Source organism: Cebus imitator, unplaced genomic scaffold (assembly GCF_001604975.1).
Source record: "Cebus imitator isolate Cc_AM_T3 unplaced genomic scaffold, Cebus_imitator-1.0 Scaffold601, whole genome shotgun sequence".
NCBI classification, from domain to species: Eukaryota; Metazoa; Chordata; class Mammalia; order Primates; family Cebidae; genus Cebus; species Cebus imitator.
This window is the reverse complement of record NW_016107916.1, coordinates 213130-238111: the sequence shown is the minus strand read 5'-3', so window position 1 is coordinate 238111 and position 24982 is coordinate 213130.

The following is a 24982-nucleotide window of genomic DNA, read 5'->3' as shown; positions in this document are numbered from 1 at the left end:
AAGAGTATTATAGAAAATATTGACATGTTGTGAAATGCATTTGTACAAAATTTTTTAAATTCTTAATACATCCTTTTTGTATAGACTTCTATACAGAATTACCATACAGTGTTTGTTGAAAGTTGAATTAGTATGCTAGGCTATACTTTGGTAAAAAGAAAAACAATAAATCTGAAATTTTAGTGATTTAATCCAGTAAGGATTTATTTCTTGCTCACATCAAGTCCAGCACAAATTTGGCACCCCTCTCTCATCTCATAGCTACCTCGGTAGCATATGGTTTCCATAGTCCCCACCTCAGAAGAAGAGAGAGGAAAAGAATTGAAGCATGAGTTGTTTTTAACGGACAGGCCTAGGTGTGATTTAGCTTGGCAAGTGGCCAGGACATAGTCACATGGCCTTAATGTAAATTTAAGGGAGCTTGGAAAACTCTCATGTGCCCAGAAGGAAGAAAGTGAAATGGAATTTCGTAAACACATAGCATTGTCCCTGCCAGGAAGAAAGTGAAATGGAATTTGGTAAACACATAGTATTGTCTCTGCCACACAAAGTCTTTAAGAAAAATTCTTGCAGGGCGGAAGGAAACAATGATGCTTTTTTTTTTCTTAATGTAGTTAAATATCTGAGTTAGTTTCATGCTAGTGTAAAATGATATTTTGAGTCACAGAGACCATGAACCTCAATGTGAAAGTATCACTTCAAAATTAACCTTTTAATTTTAAAACAAATCAAAGCTCTTTATGCCTTCTTATCAAAGGTACAGATAGTTGTTTAGAATGTGGCACTAGCCTAAATGTTTCATCCATTTCTTCCAATGAGGAAAGTCTTATGATTTCCCTTTCAGACTCTTTCCAGATCATCTTTATGTGAATTATATCACACCCACCAGTATGCTGCCATCAGAGACAAATGTAGCCTCCCCTTCGGAGCCTCTTCTTACAGGTCAGGTATTCATTCTGATTATTCACCATCTGTGCTGCTTTCCTTGATAAATAGTTTGAATATTACCATTTCAGGATTTACACATTCTCTTGCACTCATGGGCGTACAGGCACACATCTGCACACAGTTATTCATGCGCACACACACACACAAAGGTCACCATTGATTTATTTTCCTCTTCCTTGCTTTATTCTCTTCCTACGCTTTTTTTATATGCATTTATTTGTTTTTTGTTTTGTACACTGTTACATCCCTTTCTACTAGGACAGGACCTGGCAGCTAGGTGCTACTTAAATAGTTGATAAATAACTCAGTAAACGAAGATGTTTTATGTTTCAATGTCAGTGAGGGTATGTATCTCTCTGTGCTCCCCTTGTATCATATGAAAAAACAAGGTAAGAATCTTTGACTTCTAAGTTGATTTTAGAAATTGTTCAATGTCCTAAGAAAAATTATGGCATTTATTTTTTGAAAATATCTTTATTTAATATGACCCCAGATTTTTTTAGAAAAAAAAACTAAGGTTTGGAGAGTCCAAGCAACTTGCCTATAGCTGGTGTTACTTGTGTTGCACACTCACAAATATATTGTCACCCAAATCTCTGGGAGAAGAATTATCTTCATTTTGTTTGCTTGTTTGTTTGTTTCATTTTACTTTCCATAACTGACTTTATCTTTCTCATGAGCACTAACGCTTTGGAAGGCAGGTGGGAAAGTGGAAGGTGATAGGGCATAGATTCAGTTTTTAAAGTTTTATAGGGAACTCAATCTCATTTGGTTAAATGCTAGTTTTCAGACTTTTTCTTTAATATTCTTCTTCTCCTGATCCCCAGAATGGCATCTGGATGTATATAAGAGCTTAAGAAATCTGTTGTTGATGGAAGAAGGAATGGAAGAAGAGATGTCAGAGAAATGCTTTCTTTCTAATATTTTCCACGTTCTGGGATAGGTTAGGTTCACTACTGATGTTTACTTACATGGGACTGCTCATCCCAGCATTCAGAGAATTTCCATGTACCTGACACTAAAGTCTGCGGCCCTGGCCCTTTATCTCTAATGACGAAGCTCCTGTATATTATGCTGGTTTTTTTCCCTACCTTGATTCCTCCTGGGTACATTGATCTTGGCATTTCACTGGCCACTGATCAGAGCCTGAAGGAACTTGTGGACCTGCCTCCCAGTAACCTGCAAGCACCAGTATTATGACATCTTTAGCCAGCCACCTCTAATCACCAATGATGGCAATGCCAGGATTTTCTTAGAAGCCTATAAGTTTTCCAGATTCTGCATCAGAAAGAAAGCTGCTAGCACCAAATCTATTGGGTCTCTTAAATTCATGTGGCTGTTTGTATAGCACCACTCCACAAAGAGCCACCAAGTGTGTGTATTGGGTGGAAGGGGAAGAGTCAGTAGTGTGTGAGGGTTGGGAGGACATTGGAGTCCAACAGCTCTCTGACTTCTGCCTCTTTCTTTTCTTCCTACATTTCATTGGGTTGGATCAGTCTGGCTTTACAGTTTCTGCAATGTTTGACAAGAATTCTTCTTACAATGTATCTAATTCACTATAATTCCTGGTTTCATTGGATACAGAATTATTAACATTTGTTAATTACATTTAGTGTGCCATTTTGCTCTCAAAAGTGTTCTAGTTCAGATGTTAAATGACACGGTCATTTCATTTTACTTAAAAAAAAAAATCTGTTTCCATATCTCTAAATTTGCTTTGACATGTAAAAAAGGCTTAAGGAAATTTAGAAATCTAGAAATCATTTTCCCCATGGACAAAACCTGACTTTCAAGAAAATTAATCAATCCTGAGGCTGGACAAAGGAGAGATCAATGTGAGCTAGAGTGTATTATCTGGGAGTAATAATATCTTAATGTGCTAAGGCATTTTATTTTAATAGTAGAGATTTCTTTGAAATAAATGTCTTTAGGATTTCTGGAATAAAATTTCTGGGACAGTGAGGTGGGAAAAAAAAAAAGACCAAGGATTTAATCAAGTCCAAATTACAAGAGCTAAAAAGCATGGAAAAAAGAAAAATGGTTCAATTCCTAGACAGAGGAATAAGAGTGGTCTAAAAATGGGTTGGTGGTGCAGGGAAAGTCTCCTTTTTACCACCCAACCTCCAAACACACTTCTAGATTAACCACAAGCCTGAGAAAATAACATTGGTCCAGGTAACAAGTGAAACATACAAAAAAGTGGTTTTATTCCCACAGTGTCATGGAGCATTCAGGTGTCCAGTTTCCTTTTCAATAGGACAGAGACCAACCACTTGCTTTGATTTCGAGAGCATACAGGATCAGATTCAGGAAGCTGGAGGTGGTATAAGGAGTTTCAGAAAGCTAAATTCGGAAGAGAAGCTGAAAATATTGGGGGAAAGATTGTGCCTAAAGAAGTTACCATTGTTCCCCTTTGGTCAAATTCATTAAGTGTAGTCAGAATATAGTCAGAATACATGGTCACTGGTTCAGTTCACACACATTCATATCATCAATCATCAATGATGACTCTGAAACTAAACATGAAAAAGTATGAAATACTTACTTTTCCAAAAAGAGGAAAAAAGAAAAGTCAGCCTGTTTAGCTACTTTAATCTCAAGACCTTCAGAATTTAAGATCATCTCTTACGAAGTAAGAAAGCTTACATCTTTTAATTATTTTGCTGACCCATTGCTAAAATAAGGCATTGTGCATATGTATTCAAATGCAGTCAGTCACATGCTGCCAAAACTAGAGTGGCATGTCATTCAGAAAACTGCAAAAACTTCAAAAGGAAACAAAGTTTTATCAAAGGCAGTCTTTTAAAATAAGACTGATTTTATTCCCACTTTTCTACAAGATCTATTTTATCTTCCAAATATTTTATATAAATTAGCCAAAAAACTTTCTCAAATACTATTAAAAGCTAGAATTTATTGAACCTTACCATATGCCAAGCACTATGTAAAGTATTTCTTGGGACATTGTGGAAGGCGTTGTTAGTATATCTGTATTAGTCAGAGTTCTCCAGAGAAATAGAACAAATAAGATGTTAATACATATATATGAAAACATATTCCCATAGAATGCTAAGACCTGTCACACAGATAAGGTGTCCCATAGATAAGTTTGTATGTGGACAGATATTTATTTTTCAAAACTGACTTATGCAATGATAGAGGTTGGCAAGTTGAGTCACAAGCTACTAAATTACACGGCGAGAGCTCCAACAAGGTTTATTTGTTGGGAAATTTAGCACTCTAAGCCATCACGCTTTACAAAAGAACAATTGGGAGTTTGATAAGTTAATTGGGAAAGTTGGACCTTTCCAGACAGATGAATTAGCATAATCAGGCTCAGAGTACTGAAAATGTCTGGCTTGTCCAGGGAATACTGTAAAGTCCAGCATTATAATGCATTTCCTACTTACAGTTTGCTATATATTCTTTAGTTGGTCACTCTGTCTTGACCTGGTTTCTAACAATTTACACAATGTTTTTTACGTGATACACCTAGAATATCAGAAAACTGTGACCTGAAATCACATATTCTTGTTCACCCATAGATTTCCTTTCTCATTTTTATACATTGTTGTAACATCCTTAGCTCTAGTTGAGGGATGTTTTTAGAGCTTGCTGTGCCGAAAAGATGATTCTGTTTACTGTTGGGTTGTCCTTAAGTGTGCCTCTGAAGTGAATATTCCCAAAAAGAGTTTACTTTCATTTCTTAAGGCAAGAAAACATTTTACTTCTCCTGAAATACTAGTATTTTCCTTTTACACAGACAATGCAAATCGTATAACTAACTCTGCTGTTTTTGTTTTTTGCTTTGGCAACTGGAAAGGTGAAAGACATAATTCTATTGTAAGAATTATTTCTTTTTTTCTTTTCTATATGGAGTCTCACTCTGTCACCCAGGCTGGAGTGCAGTGGTGCAATCTCGGCTCACTGCACCCTCTGCCTCCCAGGTTCAAGCGATTCTCCTGCTTCAGCCTCCTGAGCAGCTGAGATTACAGGTGCGTACCACCACAACTAGGCTGATTTTTGTAATTTTAGTAGAGATTGGGTTTCACCACGGTGGCTGGGCTGATGTTGAACTCCTGACCTCAGATAATCCACCTGCCTCAGCCTCCCAAAGTGTTGGGATTACAGGCATGAGCCACTGCTTCCCACCTTATAATAATTGTTCTTATTTCCCCTCACCCCTGCTCTCTTATCTTTATTATTCAATTTTAATTTTGTTTTAGTTTTATGTACTTCTTTTTTTTATATTCTTAATAACCACTTCAAATTCTTTATGCTGCAAAATGGAATAAATGAATAAATGTATGAGAGAATAAATCAATGAGCAAGTGAATAAACAAATGCACAAATGACAAAGAAATAGTTTTTATGACTTAGCCAGAAAAAAAGCAGGGAAATGTAGCCACAAATTCTACCTTTCTGGTTCAAGGGATGATGTGTTTCATATGAGCTTATGAAGACCTATGATTGTTTTTTTCTCCAATGTTTTGAGAGGCTGTTTTTCTCATTAACCCTGGCTTATAAATAATTCAACTGATGTCTTGACTTCTAGTTGTAGGTTCTGCTTTAGTCACATCTCTTACATTACCAATGTCCTACGTTCCATGTGCAAATAAAATTTCAATAGCCCTACTTTGACATTATTTGTAAATGTCTCTGTACTTATATCTTAGGTCCTGGTTACAAAATCTCTCTCTCTCTCGCCTTCTCTCCCTCCCTATCAAAATCTCCATATTGTGTGTATCAGTGGTACATTCTTTTTATTGCTAAGGATTATGTTATTATATGAATTTACCACAGTTTTTTAATCATTCACCCATAAAAGGACATTTTATTTGTTTCTGGTTTTTGACAACTGTGAATAGTGTTGACATAAATTCTTACAAACAGGTTTTTGCATGAATGTAAGGTTTTATTTCAGGGGAAACAATAAATACCAGGAGTGGGATTGCAGAGCTCTAAGGGAAGTAATTTTTTTTTAAAAAGAAGTCACCAAACAGTTTTTAAATTGGATGTACTTTTTTTGCATTTTCACCAGCAATATGAGAAGTGCTCACTATTGTCAGTTTTATTATTTTTTAACTTTTAGCCATTTTGGTAGGAGTGCAGTGGCAACTCATTGTGGTCTTAATTTGCATTTGTCTGATGGCTGATAATATTGAACATCTTTTCATGTTCTTATTTATTACGTACTCAAAAATTTAACTCTGTGAAGAGAGCTAAAGATTGTTACCTTCAAATTTATAGATAACATTTTTATATCATTAGAGTTATCATAGAGCTAAGACAGGAGTGATAAGAAAGATAAAACCAGGCTAAAGAATTCTGCTATGTTCTGAAAGATGCTGGCATGAATCTTAATTAATAAGGTCTATTAACACCTGATTTGGGGGAGAGACTTTAGGATTTATTCCTGAGTAGTACATGGTAATATATCTACCTCAGTTAAATTGAACTAAATGAGTCAAATTAAGGAAACTCAAGCCCCTACAACTCTTCTGCCTCTCTAAGGTAAGAATTTATTGATGCTACAACCTGTTGTTGAGATTATCCATATATTTTCTAAAAAGGTAGGACTATATGAAAATAAATGCTCTTGTCTATATTGTCATTCCTTAGATCATTGAATTTTCCTTTATGATTTTAGCTCTCCCACTGACATTAAAAAGTAGATAAAAATGACCATAAAATTTAATATTTATATTTAAATATCTATAGTATATAAAATATATATTTATTTTTATATAATTTATATTATATTTACATTTATATCATTTACTTATTTTTATATATTAAATATATATTCATTTATATTTTATATAAAAATATATATGTATCATACATACTTAAATATCTATATTATATATTTATTTATTACATATACATATTATATTTTATATATTAAATACAATACAGACTTAATATATTCATATTTAAATATATATATTACATATACATAGCTTATAGTAAAGGACATTTGCAGGAGATGAGCTACATAGACCAAGCATTCTTTTCAGATAACAAAAGCTATGGCTGGAATATTTGCTCCCTTCAAAACTCAAATTGAAACTTAATCCTTCATGTGACAGTATTGAAAGGTGAAGCCTTTAAGGGCTGAATGGGTCATGAGGACTCTTCATTGATTAATGGATTAATAGATTAATGAGTTATTGGGTTTATAGGTTATTGTGGGAGTGGGACTGGTGGCTTTATAAGAAGAGGAAGAGATACCTGAGTTAGCACACTCAGTTCTCTCACTGTATGATCCCCTGCTCTGCCTCCCGACTCTTCAGAGTCCCCACCCCCAAAAGACTCTCATCAAATGTGGGTCCTCGACCTTGGACTTCTCAGCTTCTGTAACTGTAAAAAACAAATTCCTTTTGTTTATAAATTACCCAGTTTCAAGTATTCTTTTATAAGCAACAGAAAATGGACTGAGACACATCTGTACTGAAATTTTCATTTTTGCAATATTTGTTGAGCTCTGAGTCCACAAAGATGCTAATATGAAAGCAAGAGAACCAGTTAACCTGCCAGTAAAGGTGGCTGCTTCGAGAACCCAAAGCTGTCAACTGAAATTTAGTCTTCAGGTTCTTATCCATGCAAAATTGAGGTGCATGAGAATTAAGAGGGAGGTTACGCAAACGTGCAAATCTTCACTTTCTCTAAAGCACCGTTCATTACATCATCAATTAATTGAGATGTGTTTATATTTTTATTCATTTCAGACACAAAGGGCCAAGACTTCAAACTATGCAAAGTGAGTAAGCTCTAGTGCAGCTATTTCCAGTGAATAATAGCTTACTGCTCTTTACCTAACTATTGTATGTCAGATATGCTAATTGCTTCCTTGAGTTTCTTGTACAAAATGTGCTCTTTTTAGTCAACCGTTTTTTAGTCAAATACAGTATGTGCATGTGTTCTCTCTCTCTCTCTCTCTCTCTTTCTTTTTCTTTTGGCAGCTTAATTGCAACACTGTCAAAAAGATCACAGCAAAAAATCTATTCATTTCTCATCATTTTCATTCAAATCTGTCTCACAGTAGTGTGTTTAAATTTGTTAAATAGAAGAAAGATTCTGTAAAATGTATATTTTTATAGTATAAATGAACAATCTGTGTAACATTTGCTTTTATTAAAGTGAAAAACAAGAGCACTTGTAGATAGAGTATTTAAATTCTCATAAATACTGAGACTATTTTAATGATTAACAAAATACCCATTGGTACTCAATGGTAATGCAAACCCTCTCCCATGGGTTCTGAATAAATATTTATATTTCTTTTTCATTTACCTCTCAAAAATATTTTTTTATTAAATGTAACTTCTGACAGAAATCTAAACAGTTTATTTAAATTCTAGTTATATTTTGTATTCTGTAGTTATAAATCACATTAAACATCAGATAACTTCCAGTCACACAGAGATTCCTTAGAGTTCTTTTCACTTATAATTATTTAATTGTCTCCACCCTTCAGACAGCTCACCAGAAAGAAGTGGCAATGCCCAAGTCAAGTCGAAACAGTATTTATATCTGTGGAAAAAGTATAATAGCAAAAATGAAGGATAATATATCTAAGATTTAGATGGTTTACCTCCTAAATCTACCCAAGGCAGTGAGTGGTTAAGGATATGCAATAGTCTCTCATTTCCTATATTGAGATCTTATTTAGCAAGCAGTATCGTTGATAGAACATGTCACCTCAGACCATTTTAGTCAGCTTTGAAATAGGATCAAAGTGGCAGCAATACTATCTATCAGTGAGAATGACAGTGAAGCAGTGTCATTCTCTGGGGTAAATACCTGAGGTTCATTGTCTCATGCCAAGAAAATTAAGGACACCAACACACACAAGGAATTGAGTTTAGGAGCAGAGGTTTAATAGGCAAAAGAAAGAAGAAAAAGTTAAGAGCAGAAGCTTAATAGGCAAAAGAAAGAAAGGAGAATAACTCTCTCTTGAGAGAGAGAGGGGCACCCAAATGGAAATTCTGGCCCACAGCAAAAAGCACCAGATTTTATAGTCAGGCTTGAGCAGGCAATGTCTAATTTACATACAGCCCACAGATTGGTTCAGCTAGGTGTGATGTATACATAGCCAGTAGGGAAGGCTGGCCACCCCACCCTAATCTTATTATGCAAAGGGACTTTCCACTTGGCCAGCCTTATGTTGTCTGCTCCTTAGTGTACACGTGGCTGGCCAAGAGAAGAGAACATTGAGCGGCCATTTTGAACATGCCTAGTCCCAGGTAGCGTTTTCCTAATGGCACAGGGGCTAGCATTAACTCATGCAGGCTCCCAGCTTGCTTGCCTGTGTCTGCAGCTTGATTTTACAGGCTGCTCTTTGTTGGAAAAGAAAATGATTTAGAACTGCTTTTTATTGAAAGGATGATGACTTCCTTACTGATGACTTCCTTACCCTCACTATCTGCCTAAATAATTTCTTGTTAACTCCCATATCAATAGCTATGTGTAACAAAAATAACAGAATCCGAAATAATACTGGCTAAATGTATGGAAGATTGTTTTTCTTTCGTTTAAAAGGAGTCCTGAAATAGAGTTCAGGATTAGTGTTGCTGTTTTTTGGTCCTTAGTGTTTAAGTTTCTACTCATTGTTCTAAGTGCATAGCTTTCATCTTCCAGGTTGCTTCATGTTCCAACATGGTTATTGGAGCAACTGGTCATCACTTAAATATTCTAGACAGGAAAGAAGGCAAGAAGAGAAAAAATATGGCCTCAGTATGTGAATGTTTGGAATTTGTACATTTTTATGTATAAAATTGTAGTGGTATACCATTTTAAGTCATTAAACTATATAAAATATGAATAATTATTCCACTGCTACTTGGAAAATGTATTCTTGCTATAAATGCATTATAAGTTCCTTTACATATTTCAAATAATTCTTATTGTTTAGCTCCTATATTTTCTGTAACTATTTTTGGCATTTATTTTTAAAGCCTGAAAAATATTTTATATAATTGTATTTCTGAAAATATTTCCTTATGTCTTTATAGTTTTTTCATATATTTGACTGTGAATATTTAGTGACTATTCATAGTTCCTTCTGGACCATTTAACCTTTCTCACTTCCTTTTCCTTATCTACAGAGTAATGATAGTACCAATGCCATCTCATAGGAATATTGTTAGAAAACTGAGATAATATACATGAAACATTTAGCAAAACACTTGCCACATTATTGTCAAATTAGTTACCCACCATTTCTGTAATAAATAGTAAATAAAATATGGCATTTTAAGCAATTAATTGGCTATAACTAAAATTTCTTAGACCATCATGTTAGAAACATGCTCCTTCAAGTAGGCAAGTGGCAATGATATTGGCTCCATAGAGTATAAAATACAAGCATTCTAAGGGAATGGATTTTTGTCTTTTCTGTTTACTCCTATATCTCCAGTGTCTAAAATAGTCCCAGACACATAGTGGGCTCTTAATAAATATTGAGTCATCACTGTATACTTGGTCTAGCAGCAAACCATATTAATAAAGCAAATTCTCAGTTTTAAACTTCTGAAGTCAACCCATGGACAATGCACTGAAGCCTCACTTTGGGTTGCAAAACGAAACACAAATATTGGAAGCTTTTGTAATAGAAAAGTGAAGGTATAACAGAAAGAAGACATAAAAGCAGAGAAGGAGGGTGTCATATCACAGGTTTGATAATTTTTATCTATCAACTTGAAGCAAGATACTAGAAATTTGGTTTAAGTTTTCAGGTAATTATGCAACAATAAAATATCATTACAAAATCAGGCACAGTGTCTCACACCTATAGTCCCAGCACTTTGGGAGGCCGAGGTGGGTGAACCATGAGGTCAGGAGTTTGAGACCAGCCTCAGTGGGCAGATCACTAGGTAGGAGTTTGAGACCAGCCTGACCAACATGGTGAAACCCCATCTCTACTAGAAATGGAAAAAAGTAGCCAGGCATAATGACAGGCACCTGTAATCCTAGCTACTCAGGAAACTGAGGCAGGAGAATCACTGGCACCTGGTAGGTAAAGGTCACAGTGAGCTGAGATCCTGCCATTGCACTCTAGCCTGGGTGACAGTGTGAGATTCTGTCTGAAAAAACAAATAGATACAGATTTTGATAACTAGAAGTAAGGTGCTGCTTTAAGAAAATCATTAAATGTGGGAGTGACTTTTGAACCAGGCAGAAAGTGGGAAATGGAAGAACTTTAAAGAAAGAGCAAGTAAAAGACTGAAGAACTTTGAATAAACTGTTAAAGAGGCTACAGGCAAGGGCTTAAAGGAATGTGAGGAAAATGTTATTCAGAAGTAGAAGAAAGGAGATTTTTGATATCACTGAAAGTTTAGAAACATCATTACCTTCCGTAATGTGAAGGTAGAAAATATGCCCAAATAAATGGGATAATGTGTTTTGGTAGATTTCCGGACAGAACATCGAAGGTGTCACTGGTTTCTTTTTACAGTAAAATGTGGGAGGAAAGAGATAAAAGAACTATTAAATACAAAGAAGCAATGAGTTGCTGGCCATAAAATTGCCTAGCCTCTCCAGGTGGTACATCATGATAAAATTAACAAATGGCTTCCTGGCAAAAATCAAACTCAAAACACCGATGGAAATTGCTCTAACGATAAAGCCTAGCCTTCACCAAATTGTGATATAAATAAGAAATAACGCTTTGTTGTATTGAGCCTCTAAAATGTGGAGGTAATCATTTTGCAGACTGACCCCAATTTAACAATGGTTCAACTTACATTTTTTTAACTTTATAATGGAGTAAAAGCAATATACTTTCAGTGGAAACCATACTTCAAGTACCCATACAACCATCCTGTTTTTCACTTTCAGTACAATAGTCCATAATTTACATGAGATATTTATTACTTTATTATAAAATAGGCTTTGTGTTAGACTATTTTGCCCAAATATAGGCTATCATATGTATTCTGAGCACATCGAAGGTAGGCTAGGCTAAGCTATAATGACTAGTAGGTTAGGTGTATTAAATGTATTTTCATTGTATGATATTTTCAAACTACAATGGGTTTTTAGGGATGTAACCCCATCATAAGTTGAGCAGCATTTGTTACTGAAAAATAGTCTAGTATATTCTGATCAAATAATCATCAAAGCCAGCAATGCAGATGAAGAAGGAACAGATTATATCTGAAGTTCTCCAAAAAGCAGTGTGTCAGACTTACCTTCAAGAACTTTGCCAAAATTCTCATACCCGCTTCTCCTCCCAACCCCCATCTTTGAATAATATCTTTTTTATATGGATAATTGATATGGTTTGACTCTGTGTCCCCACCCAAATCTCATGTCAAATTGTAATTCCCAATGGCTGGGGAGGCACCTGGTGGGAGGTGACTGGATCATGGGGGTGGATTTCTCCTTTGCTGTTGTCATGATATTGAGTGAGTTCTCACAAGATCTGGTTTTTTTTTTTTAAAGGGTATAGCACTTCCCCCTTCACTCACTCTCTCTCCTGCCACCATGTGAAGATGTGCTTGCTTCCCCTTTGCCCTTTCACCATGATGGTAAGTTTCCTGAGGCTTCCCCAGCCATGTCTCCTGTATAGCCTGCAGAACTGTGTTAATTAAACCTCTATTCTCTATAAATTACCCAATATCAGGTAGTTCTTTATAGCAGTGTGTGAATGGACTGATACAGGAAATTGATACCAAAGAAGTGGATTCTCACTATAAAGATACCTGAAATTGTGGAAGCTACTTTGGAACTGGGTAATGGGCAGAGGTTAGAACAGTTTAGAGGGATCAGAAGAAGACAAAAATATGAGAGAAAGTTTGGAACTTCCTAGAGACTTGTTGAATGATTCTGACCAAAATGCTAATAGTCATATGGACAGTGAAGTCCAGGCTGAGATGGTCTCAGATGGAGATGAGGAACTTTTGGGGAACTGCAGCAAAGGTCACTCTTGCTATGTTTAGCAAAGACACTGACAGCATTATGCCTTTTTCTAGAGATCTGTGGAACTTTGAACTTGAGAGAGAAGATTTAAGGTATATGAAAGAAGTTTCTAAGCAGCAAAGTGTTCATGATGTGGCCTGTCTGCTTCTAAAAAAGCCTATGCTCATTTGCATGAACAAAGAAATAACCTGAAACTAGAGCTTATATTTAAAAGGGAAACAGAGCATAAAAGTTTGGAAAATTTGCAGCCTGACCATGTAGTAGAAAAGGAAAACCCATCTTCTGGAAAGGAATTCAAGGCTGCAGAAATCTACGTTAAGTATAGAAGAACCAAATATTAATAACCAAGACAATAGGTTAAATGTCTCCAGGGCATTTCAGAAACCTTTACAGCAGGCCCTTTCATCACAGGCCCTGAGGCCTAGGAGGGAAAAATGATTTCATGGGCCAGGCCCAGGGCTCTGCTGCTCTGTGCATCCTTGGGACATGGAACCCTGTGTTCCCAGCTGCTCCAGCTCTAGCTATAGCTAAAAGAGGCCAAGGTACAGCTCAAACCATTGCTTCAGAGGGTACATTCCCCAAACCTTGACAGCTTTCACATGGTGTTGGGCCTGTAAGTGTGCAAAAGGCAAGAGTTGAGGTTTGGAAGTCTCTGTCTAGATGTCAGAGGATATATGAAAACCCCCAGATGTCCAGGCACAAGTCTGCCAGAGGGGCAGAACCCTCCTGGAGAATCTCAACTACATTAGTGCAGAAGGAAAATGTGAGATTAAGCCCCCACACAGAGTCCCCACTGGGGCACTGCCTAGTGGAGCTGTGAGAAGACTTTGTCACCATCCTCCAGCCCCCAGAATGGTAGATCCATCAATAGCTTGCATCATATACCTAGAAAAGCTATAGGCACTCAATGCCAGTCCATGAAAGCAGCCAAGGAGAACCACACAGGTGAAGGTCCCAAAGCCTTAGGAGCCCAACTTATGTATCAGTGTGGCCTGGATGTGAGACATGGAGTCAAAACAGATTATTTGGAAGCTTTAAGGTTTAATGACTACCCTGCTGGGTTTTACACCTGCATGGGGCCTGTATTCCCTTTGTTTTTGCCAACTTTTCCCTTGGGATCACATGCCCCCATTGTATCTTTAAAGTAACTAAATTGTTTTTTACTTTATAGGCTCATGATGGAAGGGACTTGCCTTGTGTGAGATGAAATTTTGGACTTGGTCTTTAGAGTTAATGCTGGAATAAGTTGACTTTGGGGGACTGTTGGGAAAGCATGATTACATTTTAAATGTGAGAATAACATGAGATTTGGAAGGGCAGAATGACATGGTTTGGCTCTGTGTCCCTGCCCAAATCTCATGTCAATTATAATTCCCAATGTTGGGGGAGGGACCTGGTAAGAGGTGATTGGATCATGAAAGTGGATTTCCCATTGCTATTCTCATGATAGTGAGTTCCCATGAGATATGGTTGTTTAATAGTACATAGTACTTCCTCCTTTGCTCATTCACTCTTCTGTCACCATGTGAAGACATATTCACTTCCCTTTTGCACTCTGCCATAATGGTAAGTTTCCTGAGGCCTCCCCAGTCATCCCTCTTGCACAGCCTATGGAACTGTGAGTCAATTAAATCTGTTTTATTTATAAATTACTCAGTCTCGGGTAGCTCTTTAGAGCAGTGTGAGAACAGACTAATATAATGATCTACAGTGAATAGAATAGCAAGGAATTGGTGCCTATAACTGAAAGGACAAGAACGTATTTGAATAATGAGTTGTATTGTATATTCAAGTTCTTCATAAGTTGCTTTGCAACTCAGAGGCTGTGCCTAATGATTAAGGGAAGCTTAATCATGCATGCTGTGAAGCCAGGATACCTAAGTCCAAATCCCAGCCTCATTTTTAGACAATTAACCTCATCTTTCTGTGGCTCTGAAAAAAATGTATCAAACTTCTGAGCTTGTAGTAAGAATTAAACCCATTAATACGTAAAGAATACTTATGACGGAAACTGTTAAAGTAGACTTAGACTAAGATTTCTGTACACAAAAAGACCCAGAGACAGGTTTTTTTCCTGCAATTCCTACTAAATGATTTCAATTTTTTTATCTTGTTGGGGCTGAGAAAATGACACCCTGAAGTGAAATCACCTTTGCAGAATTATAAATAATGAGAGAAATCTAACATGACTGACTCCATCTTGCTTCTAACCTTACAGGCTAAATTGTTTCTTGTCTATTCTAGTGTGGAGGCCAAGATGACTATAAGATAAATTCAGTTTATAATTAAACTTAGTTTATAATCTATAATCTTTAAGGCAAGGAAAGATGACTTGCTTCCTTGTTTGGAGATTTAAGCTGCATTAGAGATTAGAATTATGGTAGGGGCTTGACCTTTGTTAAAGAATAAGCATAAACAATAACCTGTCGTTGCTTAGCTTGCCTTTCTGTAAGTTGCTTACTGTCTCAGTCATGTAACTGCAGGTCACAAGATTTGTAACTTCCCCAACTATTCCTATAGATAACATCACTATTGTAACCTACAGAGCTGGATTTTGAGATATTTTTCAGATTTAGGATTTTGGTAGACCAAGGGACACCATCTCGTCCTGAGATCTTCAAGCAGCTGAGTCACTTCCTGGGAAGTTTAAACACTCTTGTCATTTCATCCACAGCCAATCAGTTGTTTCTGTTCCCCAGCTGCCTCAGTACCCTTAAACACCCTAGCCTGCAAATTCTTGGGAAAGCAGATTTGAGAAATACCTCACATCCATCTGCTTGGCTGGTCTTGTAGTCATTAAACTTTTTGTTTGCTGCAATACCTGCTGTTCTAAGTACATTGGCTTTTCTGGACAACAGTCAAGAAGAAGCCATTGGGTTATGACAAAAGTATGGTGCTTCGCATGCTCAGTACTTTAAACTAAATGAGATTGGAGGCCTCAGAAGTTGCTTCAAAAGCAAAGTCTTTTATCTTCTCATGTTTCACAATCCTCTTTATTCCCCAAAGAGAGTCATAGAAACCAGAATTTCCCTCTCCCAAAATGGGTCATAAAATCTAAAAATGTTACTCTAACTGTCCCCCACCTTTCTATGTAGGAGCTGGCTGTAAAGAAATCTCTGACCTATCATTACAGATTGTAGACCATTAGACCCTCATTCCAGGAGTCCTGCCCTATGCCCAGAGGAAGGAATGCTACACAGAGAGGCAAAGGAAAATCTGAACAAACGGGCAATGCTGGGCTCCTTCCCCACCCCAACTCAGTCTATTACCATTAGATTGTACTATCTCTGTCCTATTATATTTCTACACTGCTATCCACTCTACATCAAATTTAAGCACAAAAATGAATGGTTTTCCCTGGGCCTTTGAGTGATTATTTCTGCAAGCTCATTTGTCATGTAAAATTTTGATTAAATAAATTTGTTATGCTTTCCTCTTGTAAGCCTATCTTTTGCTATAGGAATGTCAGCCCTGATTCTTATGATGGATGAGGAAAGGTATTATGCCTTTCCACCTCTACATCTCCAATTGAAGTATATATTAATGGAAGTTAAACACTTTACTTTTTAATCACCTGGAAGTTTTCGACAGATCACTGATGGGCACCTGAGTGATACTGTTCTTTGTAACATACTAATCGGTCACTCCAACCTCTCCTAGCTTTGAAAAATTTTATGTTCTATTCTGAGAGATTTGTCCATCTCTTCCAGCTTTAAATTACTTGACTTAAGCAGTCTTCTATACACAATGTAACTTCACATTTAAACTCTGCATCACAATGCAATCTTTTCAAAGACATTTTAAGGAAAAATTAAGAATACAAAGTTAATTTAAAATACTATCGCCTGTGAAGTTATCAATGCAGGTATCTCTATTGAGGTGACAGTTAAAAACATGAATCTCTGTATATCGCTGAGCTTTCACAAGCAAAGCGATAAAAACATAACTCTTGGCCATGGTGGCCACCAAGTTTTTTATTTTTACATTTGTAAGATATAATCAAACTTCAGAAAATATGTATAAAAAAAGATGCACTTTGGAAGAGAAGAAAGAATTATTTGATGCTTTGCATAGATCCTGTGCTACTTATTTTACATTTTTAATCTGTTTCTCATTATCTTAAGAATTATTTTTATTTTTCTCTTTATTCAGATAAAAAAAGGAAATGCTTTTAAAAATTTAACTATCCTAAAGTTACATAGTCACTCACTTACATACCCTAAAAAAATTGGAGAAGGAGGAGTTGAACACAGGTATGTCAAAACAAAAACTGTGCTTATTCCATTATGTTACCTTGCCTATGAAATTAACAAGTGTCATTATGTAGATGCTGATTAATTTTTTAAATAAAATATTCCCATATTCTGCTAAAACAACTGACTTACTATTATCTTAAAAATAAAAAACATTAAAGTAGGGGCATTTTATTTTTTATTTTTATGGATATGTAATAATTATACGTATTTATAAGGTACATGAGAAATTTTGATACAATCATAAAATGTGTAATGATCAAATCAAGGTATATCCATATTGTCAAGCACTTACCATGTCTTTGTGTTAGGTACATTCCAATTCTGCTCTTCTAGTTCTTTTCAAATATAAAATATACTATTGTTAACTATAGTCACCCTATTCCACTACCAAAGATTACATATTAATTTTTCTATCTAACTGTATTATTGTACCTTTTAATCAATCCATCTTTATCCTCCCCTCTTTCTAATACTCTTCCCAACTTCTGGAACCTATCATTCTATCTTCATTACATAAATATGTTTAGTTACCCCATATTAGTGAGAAGATGAAGTATTTGTCTTTCTGTTCCTGGCTTATTTTACTTAACATAATGTTCTCCAATTCCATCAATGTTGTTGCAAATGACAGGATTTCATTCCTTTTTATGGCTGAATAATATTTTATTGTATATATGAACCACATTGTCTTTATCCATTCTTTCATGGATGGACACTTAGGTTGATTCCACATCTTGGCTATTGGCATGGTGAAAACTGCTACAATAAACATGGAAATGCAGATATCTCTTTGATATATTGCCCTCCTTTCTTTTGACTATATACCCAGTAATGTGATTCCTAGATCATGGTAGTTTCACTTTTAGGTTTTTGAGAAACCACCATACTGTTTTCCATAATAACTATACCAGTTTATATTCTCACCAACAGTGTATGAGTGTTCCCCTTTCTCCACATCCTCCTCAGCATTTGTTATTGCCTTTTTTAAAATAAAAGTCAAAGTAACTACGGTGAGATAATATCTCATTACAATTTTGATTTGTATTTCTCAAAGCAGAAGCATCTCAATGACCTAAACATATATATTTCCCTCACCCTCCAACTCCACCTTATTTAACCATCTTGCTTAAGTTCCCATGGAAATAATTCATTTAGTCTATTGCGGTACCTTAGATGTTCATATTTGGGCTGCTTTTTCTTACCTTTACAAAAGCATTTTTTAATAAAGTCTTGTAATCATGCTAAATTTTTAATATTCTCTTAAAAGGGACCAGAAGAGTCCATCCCAAAAAATACTTCTTTGGCGTAAGAATTATTTTGAGCTGATTATTTTGAGAAACTGGAGACACAGGAGAAGTTCTGAAAACAGAGAAGTTACCCTTTTGTAAGGAAAATTTATGTCTATAGAGGAAGTCTCCATTTGTGAGTGTCTCTGTCTGTACCAGAAATAAAAGATGACTAAATCACTACAGACTCTTAACAGTGAAGAAGGTCATCAACTTAAATCTGCATAACAAACCTTACCCTGTTTACTATGCTTTTCCTAGTGATCTCATTACTGGGCTTCCACACACCCTTTTATCAGTTGAATGATATTTAAGTCTGAATTTAAATCTTCAAGATTTACTCATTTCTCTGGGTAGCTACATGTGTACATGAAGAATACATGTTATTAAACTTCTGTTTCTTTTTCTCTTATTTTTGTTTTGTTGCAGGTGTTGCCCCAAATAACAAGTATGAAGAGAAGGAAAATCATTTTTCCTTCTGATATAGGATTTTTCTGCATCACTGTACCAGCCAGAGACCTCCAGCTGGTAATGCCCCTGCCCAGCCTCACTCAGGCCCAAGTTTGCCACAGGAGATGCCTCATTTATTTGGCCCAATGAGCTGCACCTGGCTTGCCCTTTGGTGCAGCTCCCAAAGCTGCCATGACTGCACACTCAGCCCCTGGTGAGATGGGGTATGTGAACAGGTTAGTGTGGGGTCTGACCACTCCAAGTGCCAGCACAGGAGTGGGCTCCATGCAGGGCTTGTGGTTAGACCAGGCAAGTCATAAGCAACTCTTGCAGTGGACTCTGGTGTCCATATGAGGGAAACACAGTGGCTCCCAAGCAGCAGTGCCTGTAACCCTGAAATACGAGTGAGGCTATTACAGCATGCTAATTAGCTCTTTTAGTCCTGTCCACAGCCCAACAGACAGTGATGTATGATTAGCTCTGTCAGCCCTGTTGCCTTGCTCCAGCCTGCAGCTCTGAGACTGGCTTAGCCTCATCACTGCTTCCCATCATGTGGGGTGGCTGCCTTCTGCTGGTAGAAGGCAGAAAGCCACAGTGTTAGAGCCTTCTTTGTACCCATGTTTGGTGTGTTCTGAGTTCTTGTCTCATGTCAAAGAAGAATGAGGTTACACTGACAATCAAAGGGTGAGAAGAGTGAAAGATAATTCTAGAGTGACAAAACAGTTCTTGGTCTAGAGGGGACATGAGGGTGGTGCTCCACCGAAAGTTGGGTGCGCTCTCTTTTTCTCTCAATGTGGTGGTGTCCAAGGCTTTTATGGGCTTAGAAGGGAGAGTGCATGCTGATTGGCTTGTGGGTATGCAAAAAAGGCTAAAACAAAGGTACCACTCAAAGGTGGGCATGACAATGTAAAAAAAAATAGGAAAGCATGGGTATATGTAGAACAGGTGAAGGGTGGAGAATGAATCAGAGGAAAGAGTGCCAAATGGGAAGACAAGTTCTCAATCCAGTCTAGATTTACCTGGGACTTGTAGCTAGGCTTTAAACTGTTTTGGGCTTCAAGGTCGGGTTTTACCAGGGACCTGGCTCTGTCTGCCTAGGATTTATCTACCTCCTACCACTACCACTTCTTTCCTTATATTTCACTTCCCCTTTTAAAGATATCATCATTAATTTTAAATTTTTCTTGTTCAATTTTTATTTTCACACATCAATGTTTTTACCACACTTTAATTCCTTCCAAAATTTTCCTAGACAATTATCAAACGTTGTGTCTATGTGAAAAGAATTTTGGGTTTTTCTTGGCATGTTATCTTCATAACCTTAAGCCAATTTATAAAATTACTCTTTTGTTCTTTGGTTTTGCTATTTTTATCTCAACTTCTTTGCCTATAGTTCTTCAGTCTATAACTTAATTGAGATTGAGATTGTAGTGCTGAATATCAAGTTTTGCTCTTTAAACCTTATTTTACCCTTTTCCTTAAGAAATCTCTTCATTTGGCATTTTTAAAGTCTTATCACTTTCTGACTTCTTCAAAAGAAACAAGACTTCCTTCTTTTAATTATATTGACCTATATTTCATTTTTTCTGTTTCCACAACAATTTGCTAATCTTTCATAAACTCTGTATAATAAATAAATTTTACCATTTTCAGAACATCTAAAAATACAGAGCATATCACCGTATACATTACTATATGTATATATGTAAGGACCAAAGGAAAATGACCTCTTTTCCCCCTGAAGTTTCACTGAAAATCAACTGACAAAAGGTAGATCAATAGGAGAAAAGGTATACACATTTTATTTTAGCATGCATAGCACAGGCAAGTTTCAGAAAAATGATAATTCAATAACCCAGTGTGGTACAGAAGCTTATATGCCCTTTTTAAAATGGAAACAGGGATATGGGGAATGTAGACAATTATTTGAGGGGCAGTAAATCATGAGGCAGAATAAATGGACTCAGGAGGTAGAAAGCAAATATTATGGTGAAGTGGTTTTGTTGTCTGGGGTAAATACCTGAGATTGGTTGTCTCACAGCCATGGAAAAATAGGACATGGACACACCAGAGTTTAAGAGCAGGAGTTTAATAGGTAAAAGAAAGAGAAGATCTCTGTGCAGGGAGGGATCCCAGAGAAAATGGGTTGCCACTTCTGCAATGAAATGCAGAAGGTTTTATAGATGAGCTTTAGGAGGTGGTGTCTGATTTACATAGGCCATGAAAGATTGGTTGGACCACATGTGTCATTTGCATAGCATGCTAAGAAGCTAGCCACCCCATCCTAATCTTTTATTATGCAGATGGGTTCTCTACTTGGTCAATGCCATGTTTCCTTTTCCTTTACCATACACATAGTGACAAAGTAAAGGGAAGATGGAGCCTCCATGTTGAACAAGCCTGGCTCTCAGGTAGCCCTCCTCTATTTGCACAGCTGCTCACATTTGCCTGTGCAAGCTTCCAGCTTGCTTATCTATATCTGCGGCTCAGTTTTTCTGGCTGCTCTTCATTAGAAAAGAAATGATTTAGGGGCTGCTTTTAGTTTAAAAAAAAAGTCTTGCTAAGTACTTCTTTACCTTCACTATCTGCCTAAATAATTTCTTTCTAGCTCTTGTACCAATGGGACAGTGAGGGGTGCATCTGCACAGGATCAAAGGTTGTCTTATTATGCAGATAAAGTTTTCCAAGTAATCTGTTGTAGCTACCCTCAGAAAAAATAAAAAGTCTGTCTGGGTAGAGATGGCTCCCAATCTCTACTTACATTTCTTTTGGAAAGAAGCTCTCTTGGTCAGATAAGGAAACTATAGAGAGTGTCCCTCCCTGCACCTCAAGAGTTTGGGGGAAGTAGGATAACAAGACAAGGTTAAAGTTACCTTTATCCTGAGGCAGCTTCTAAGACCTCTCAGCATGTCAAAGCACCAGTCTTTAGAGTATCACCTTATGAGCCCCAGTACATATCTTGAAGCTACTGTTCTACTTCCTTTTTACATCTCTCAACTAGACTGTTAACCTGTCTAGTCAAAGGGAGTTAGAGTTCTATTCTTTACAACATAGTCTAACTACTGTTTCAGAGATTTTCTTAGTTATGTGAACCCAAAATATCTGAGACAGGCCTCAGGAAATTAGAAAGTTTATTTTGCCAAGGTTAAAGACACGCCTGTGACACAGCCTCAGGAGGTCCTGAGGACATGTGCCCAAGGTGATTGAGGCACAGCTTGGTTTTATACATTTTAGGGAGACATGAGACATTAATCAGTATATTTAAAATGTGCATTGATTTGATCCAGAAAGACAGAACAACTTAAAGCAGAAAGGAACTTCCAAGTCATACAGTTGCATTCGTTTGAGTTTCTGATTAGCCTTTCACTGAATACACAGTTTACAGGAATCGTTAGGAATGCCTTAGTCTGACTAAGCAAAACAATAGGGCAAAGGAAACATTCAGATATGCATTTGTCTCACAAAAGCAGAGGGATGAATTTGAGTTCTGTCTGTGACTTTGAGTTCTGTCTGTCCTTTGTACACAGAAATTTTCTTGTGGGCAAATGGTGAGGGAGGTATGTAGCTTTGTTTGTTTGTTGTTTGTTTGTTTTGTAGCTATCTTATTTAGGAATAGAATGGGAGGCAGGTTTGTCCAACACAGTTCCCAGTTTGACTTTTCTTTTTGGCTTAGTGATTCAGGGGTTGTGAGATTTATTTTGCTTTCACAGTTATATGCATCTCTGTTATCTTATTCCAAGATAGAGCTATAGTTCCCAACCCAGAGAGATTCTAAACTCCTAATTTACCCCTTTCTCTTTTTCTTTACAAGCTCAATATGTGAACAGTTACAAATCTGACCCATTCCACTTCTTAGCTCATTTCCGTGATTATACATCTGCAACCCAGGACTCAGATATTTTGAACATCTGTGAGACACAAACCCAGCATTTTCTGAAGGATTAATTTAACAAATATGTACTAATTATATGATGTTCCAAGCCCTGTATTTTGTGCTGGGCATAGTAGAGTGTTGGCCACTGTTCAAAGCACCTCACAGATGTGAGACCATTTCAGTGCTCTCTAGCTAAAGATCAGCAAGAAGAAACCCCTGGCCACTATGGAGATGTGGAGCCCCTCCCTGCCATGAAGAAAGAGCACACCATGCTCAGAGAAGGAGGCGGCATGTCTCTGCTCCCTTCAGTCCCTTTTTAAAGCCTTGCCTTTCTCTGACAATTAGACAAGAACTTCAGCCATATATATAGGTAGAGATTACCGGTTCCTTTTTTTCTTTTTCCCTTCTTAGAATAATCTTGAAATAGAAACAGATACAGCTGTCTCTTATGATAAACTCTATCCTTATTTATCATAGAAACTCTTTTACACAGAAAACTTTGTTGTTTCTTTAAATATCCAAAATATCAAACTGAACATTTCACTAGATAAATAGTGGAGTCACATCTATTGCATATCTGGGCAGCCTTCCTTCTTTGTCACTAAAACAAAAGAAATAACATAACTTAGTATGGTGTGTTAGGTTATCTAAATGCTTATAGATTAGAAATGATTTAAAATAAAAAAGGAATCAGATTATGGCTGGATGCAGATGACTCATGCCTGTAATCCCAGCACTTTGGGAGGCCAAGGCAGGTGGATCACCTGAAGTGAGGAGTTCAAGACCAGCCTGGCTAACATGGTGAAACCCCATCTCTACTACAAACACAAAAATTAGCTAGATGTGGTGGCGGACACCTGTAATCCCAGCTAGTTGGGAGGCTGAGGCAGGAGAATCACTTGAACCTGGGAGACAGAGGTTGCATTGAGCCAAGATGGCACCATTGCACTCCAGCCTGGAGCAACAAAAGTGAAACTCTGTCTCAAAAACTAAATAAATAAAAAGAAAAGAAAAAAACATTCTGAGCTATGTTTTTAAAAGTGTTATGGAATCCATAGATCCATATTATTCTTCAGTTTCTGGGGAAAGTGAGAGAAGTAGTTGGCTATAGAGAAAGAATTCTGGGCTTACCCTATCTAGAGTGCCTCAGCAGTTCTAGTTGATGGGTTTTCCATGTTCCTTCTATTTATGTGAGGCCTACACCATACTTCTATTCTCTCTTCCCTTTTCTTATTTTCATTAGAAGTTGAGAAAGTTTCTGCAGCAAGTAGAAGTCTTGTTTTTATAATAATATGGTAAATTGAGACATAAAATCTGCATATGCTAAGCTCTCATATAATGTGACTCTAGACAGGCACATTAAAAAAGATGAATTAGAAAGTCTAATTCTCTGATTTATTTTTTAAATCCTGGGCAAATTCCCAGATCATAGGACCCATTTTGTCATTTTACTTACGTGGGAGTTCAGTGTATCAGGTGTCCTAGAATGTTTTGCATTATTTGTGCCTCATAAACAAGGGTCCCCAACTAAAGCCATATTAGTCATCCCTATAGAAAAGGCATTCATCACCTGCTGTCATCATGGAAGTACTTCCTGAGAGCAACATGTGTCCTTTGCTTTGCAATGACTGCTGAAACAGGGACAACACTTCAGAGTATAAAGCCTCAGACAGGGATACAGCTAATACAGGTCAGGAGCCTATAAGGCACCAACCAATTTTTAGGTTATAGATTAAATGAAACATTAGCTCTGTAACTCACGTGCTATTTATAAAAATATGACTGATTTTTTGGTGTCTCTTGAAGGATGACTGAGACACCTCTTTCACACCACAAAGTGCTGCATATGTCATTACTGTGGACCCCTATTTTTTAGCAGTTAATCAAATGGATCAGTCTAAAGGCACATATTCCCTAAGAAGCAAAAACCACTGGGTTTCTACTGACTGTCTTTTTAGGGATGAGAGTAGGGAGCAGAAGCAAGTGCATCTCCACCAGGATAATGTTCCCAGTACTTATTGCAAATCAGTGCAGATCCTACAGCCCCTACTGCCCAAATGCCAAGTGTGTTGTTCTCTTGGGTATAGTTACCTGAAAGAAATATGAACATATGACACCTGGCTTGCTATACTGACAGGCAAAGATATTTCCTCCACACTATTTGATAAAATGTCAGGTGCCAGAAAATTCAGAAAAAGCATTGAAATATTTGGAAGACAAAGTCCCATTAAGTAACATTTTAT